This window comes from Teleopsis dalmanni, chromosome 2 (assembly GCF_002237135.1).
Source record: "Teleopsis dalmanni isolate 2A chromosome 2, ASM223713v2, whole genome shotgun sequence".
NCBI classification, from domain to species: domain Eukaryota; kingdom Metazoa; phylum Arthropoda; class Insecta; order Diptera; family Diopsidae; genus Teleopsis; species Teleopsis dalmanni.
The window spans coordinates 38961971-38967117 of record NC_051847.1 but is presented as its reverse complement, the minus strand read 5'-3'; the positions used below and the strand labels follow the sequence as shown (position 1 = coordinate 38967117).

The 5147-nt window shown below is 29.1% G+C and overlaps 1 long non-coding RNA gene across 2 annotated transcripts; it reads left to right on the top strand.

The window, feature by feature from the left end:
• The first annotated feature begins 1999 nt into the window (after window positions 1–1999).
• Window positions 2000–4337, top strand: LOC119680857. Of its 2 annotated transcripts, XR_005252492.1 has the most exons (5): window positions 2000–2177; window positions 2235–2298; window positions 2350–2677; window positions 2738–2837; window positions 3745–4337. It is a non-coding gene; the product is annotated as an uncharacterized LOC119680857 (long non-coding RNA). The 2 variants fall into 2 exon arrangements; XR_005252491.1 differs by having other exon boundaries at window positions 2235–2677.
• Window positions 4338–5147: the final 810 nt, after the last annotated feature.

Here is a 5147-nt window from a genome sequence, read left to right as displayed (position 1 = left end):
AGCATTATTCGAAGTGCACAATACTCACTTTCTTTTGTTTTATGTAATTGGTTTATTTATTGATTTTTTTGAAATAGAAATTGATAATAACTGGGCGAATCTTAAAAAACTAACATGTATGCTATTGAGCTAGGGTATTAATGTTTATCAATGGTTTTGTTTTAAGGTGGCTTTGTACAGTTGCAGAGGATATATGTCGAACATGAGGATTTGGATGCAACTTGCATATCTCTATATTATATTGGTAAATTACTTTTTCAACAGTTAATAGACTTAGATCTTTGTCTAGATTTTTTTTTTTGACGTACCACGGAGGACAAATACTTTGTCGGAGAACTTTACAGAACTTTCCCTTAAACGTGTTTTTCTTTATATTTATCACTCCGAAAAATTTACAAAATTCTAAAACTAAGCAAAGTTCTTGTTGGGTTTAATTAGTTTACGTTCTCTAAAGAGTACTGTATATTCAATCCGTTTTCATTTATTTCATTTCTAAATATATAATACTTAAATATTCCCGAGTACAAATTAAGCAAATTATTCTCGTCATAATTGTTTTTTACTATCATCCCATTTTTGGTAACTTAAATTGTAAGTTAAATAGCTTAAAACTTCTTTGGCGCTCATAATAAATTTATTCGATTTGTTATGAAATCAAATTAAAACAAAATTTAATTCAATTTAATTTCGTGAAACTTTGGTAACTTTTATTATTTTTCATAAAATAGACTCATGCAACAGCCAAGACAATAAACGCGGTATTATATTAATAATTCAAGTGCATAAACTTTTCATATTTTCTCTTGAAACAGACGAACACAATTAAAGTGACTGGAAACGGAAATGCGTGCCGAAAGGAAGGCAAATATCTGGTACAAATGCATTGCGAGCTATACTCGTGCCCTCAGGGACGCATTTGTGTGGAGTGAAAAAAAAAGGAGGCACTTGCACATTAAACCGCACGCATTGTTGATAAGGAAATTAAACCGCTCTAAGGTTATTGCAAGGTAATTTTACAACCAAGCCCAAACCCCCCAAGTGTCATAGAAGTAAAAGAAAAACAAAAGCAATACCAGCTATTCTGGGTTCCCCACTTTCATGCATCCATGCAAACGTTGTTGTAAATTCACCGACAAACAAACAAACAAATTACTTTTTCTACAATTTCTATTTTCATTATTCTTAAGGATAAATGGAGTCTTGTACCAACTTGTACCAGACTTTTTCTTTCGCCTGGGGTCTTAGTATTTTTATTATATACCTGATTACGCCGCTTACATGCCGCCCTGATGTGTGTGGTCAGATTGCTTGCTGCACATCATCTTCGAGTAATGAAAATTCTTAAAAACTCTGTAGAAATCCTTACTTCAAATTTCCTTTTACTACTTTCCAGCCTAAGGATATATGACGTGTATAAATTTCATAAGTAGCAGTTTTGTTGTCGTCTATAGTGAACCCTTTCTGAAATGTCTCTCTCAGTTAAAAGGAGAAAAAGGGATTTGAACAAAACCGCGGTACTGACACGTCGTTTGCCTCTGAGTTAAAGTTTCATTTGGAATTTTATTAAATGATAACACGAATTTGCACTTAATTTGTTTAAACTTTGCGACTAGTTCAGAGGACCAGTTGTGTTCCGTATACCAAGTTGTGCTATTTAAATTTTTTTTTTAAAAGTATTTACTTGATATTATATTGTTTATTTATTTCAGGAATTTGTGTTATAATTGTTTATGAAAAATTCTGAACTTGGATAATGAGATAGACAAATTTTGGGTCAATTAAAGTTGAAAGATTCTGGCTTAATAATAACAATAATAATAATTTTGGCTAAAAAAGGTGACATCATCTTGTCCAAAACTTTTGGACATACCCATAACTGATCATTTATGACACTTAAAATAAAATCAAAGTAGGTTCTAGAGAAAATGCCACAAAATTTAAAAATTAATCTTATTTTAAACAATTTAATTTTATTATAAAAATTAAATTCGTAGAACACGTTTCATCTTTATTTGAAAATTATATGAGACATAGAATTTAGCTGATACTTGGATTATTTTAACTATATTTATTAAATTTTATACAAAATTTGCTTGAGTTGCGGAAGAAAAAGTTTGACATCAAATTTTGATGTCAAATTTTGAATTTAATCAACTGTTGGGACTACTTAAGATCTGGTGATAAAATTAAAGTTGAAATTCTTCCAAATTTTTAATAGTTTTCTTTCCTTGCAGTCTAACTGAATTAAGAGGACTACCCTAAGTATAAAAATTGACATGCAGAAGAATTGGGAACTATGTATGTGCATTTGTATCATTCAGTTCTACCATATTTAATGAATATTTAAAGATTAACAAATTTGACGTAATTAATCAAATTTTGGTATCAAAAGACTGAATTTAATTACCTATTGGGATTACTCGAGCTCTGCTGTTAAAATAAAGCTAATGTTCTACTCAATTTGCAATAGTTTTTATATTCTTCAGTAAATTTGGATTAAGAGGACTATCCTTAGCATAAAAATTGATAGTCTGAAGAATTAGAAACTATACAAATTCGTGCCTTTCTGTGGTGCTATATTTACTGCAGAAATCTGACATAACTAATCAAATTTTGGTACCAAAAGACTAAATTAAATCGAGTATCAGTACATACAATCCGGACTACTTGAGAACTGGTGAAAAAATTAATGTTAAAATCCTTTTAGTTTTCATAGTTTTCTTATTTCACTGTATAGATCGCTTAAGAAGACTACTCTAAGCATTCAAGGTAACACTCTAAAGGATTGGAAGCTTTGAAGTTGTATCTTTCTTTAGTATCTTTAAGAAAATTTGCAAGTAAGTGGAATCTCAAATATTCATAAAACTATTGAAGATTGATTTTTTAAATAAAATATGCATTAATTAAAGTGGCTTGATTAAATAGTATATTATGTCAATACTATGTGAATTTGATTCAAGAATATAGACCACTTGGCTGGTACGAATGAACCGTTGACTGATAACTTTTATGTTAATCAGTAATTTGCTGATTACTGATACAATTTTTAAATAACATAGCTTGGGTCGTATATAGGCAATAATGCTGGAAATATACGGAGTAGTGAGATCACATGATCGTGGAAGCCAATCTACATAATCATTATATGATTATCATTTGCATTTATTAAATGTTTTCTGCAGTAACTTGAAGCAGTCACGCGCTGTATATCATATCACGTCATCTTGTTAAAACCAAATATATTTGCATACTATGACCTTTCAAGAACGTCATTTATCGTAGACCTATAGTGGTTATCACAGCCTGTAATATAGTATTTTGAATGGCAATGCCTTTGAAAATATGTGGGTCAATTGATTCTATTTATGAATTCTGTTTATGGTAAAATAGAAACACTTACTGATTAAAAAAATTGAGTGTCAGCTTCTGTAATTTGTACCACTCAAAAAAGTGTTATTAACTTAAAAATCGAAAGTCAAAGTATTAAAACAAATATTATTAATATGTAAGTGTGAACAGTAATTACTTTAAACGATTGCTTAATAGTTATAGGCAGCAGCTTTTATTCAATTGTTCAACACTCTTCAGTTGAAGACGATCTATTAGGTTTACTTGATTTACAGAATTCTGTACATAAAAAATTAGTTCCTTATAGAAATGCATGTATTACTTTTTTTCAATTTATGTAAAATAATATATTAGTAATATACGCTAATATCTTAACATATAATTTTTTATTCACAGTTATGGTCTGCGTTAGAAAGGTTGCACTTGTCATTCTGTTGATTGTGGTCATTTTTGTCAAATTATATACATTTGGAGTTTTTTCCTTCTTGGACAAGAAAAATAAAAATCCTGCTCATGTTTCAAAGTTTATGAGTGTCTATAACCATGTAATGATTGCAAAATGGGGTCTACTCATCATCATCTCATTGTACCTACTAATGCGTCGTACTGTAAAGGACCTATATAACATTCGTATTATTCCTCGACAATTTCAAGTCCATATGATAGTTGCCGAAATTAGTAAGGGCTTATCCTTTACTTCAATGGAACTAATAAAAATTAAGGAGCATGTTGAACTCGATCGTATTGTTGATCTACTCCTTATAAGAAACAAAATTAACGGCCCATTTAATTATGCGGAGGAAGCAAATTATATTGCAACAAATGAAGGTATTCAGACTTATTGTAACGTTGTTAGATATCTATTCTTAAACAAAAGGATTTAATATGAATAAAATCTGGATGGGTAGAATAGATTACTTTAGCGAGATCACTATACATCTTCAAGGAGCTATAAATTCATTGTATCAATTCATTATAATAAAATATTCAAAATTTATTACATAAAAATAAGAATTGTTTTATTCTTTCATTAGATGTAATGCGATTATATGGATTTATGAGTTTATAAGAGGTTATGGGTTTAAAACACTTACTTTTGAATTAGAGGTTACTTAAAAAATACTAATTAAAAAAAAAATATTTTGAATTAAATTGTAATACATTAATATATCAATAACATTACATAAATTATATTATATTAATATGTAATAATATATTGCTCTGTAAGCTCTCATTAGAGAGATTGATAATTTATCTATTTCAAACAGATCGGATATCAGACATATCATTGCTAACCCAGCGCAGTGCAATGTTTACACTCCCAACGATTATTTTTTTAGGAATAAAGCAGTAAAAACATATTATCGGTGATTGTAGGAGACCTATGAGTCTGACAATAGAATTACAAAAGCTTAAAATTGGTTGAATGTGTCCCTTGTTTGATGAATGTAAAATAATAGATCTATGGGATCCCAGTGAAATTGTCAATTAGATGGACTGACATATTAAACTATTGAATGAGTATGCATATCAATATTACAGATATCTATATGATTTTATAAAACTAGTAAATTTGAACATACAGTTGATAAATGATTCGTAAGTAAAAAAGTCAATAATGGATATAATTAATAGGGAAACCTAAACCTAATTTTTTTTTGTATATTATGATAAAACTTCAATTGAACAGCCCTCGTAGGACCAACAAATGTAAGGCTTAGAATTTAATTATTAACAAAAATCAATTCAGCCGGAAATTGAACATAATGATTTCTGTCAATAACAGTTAAACAATAATA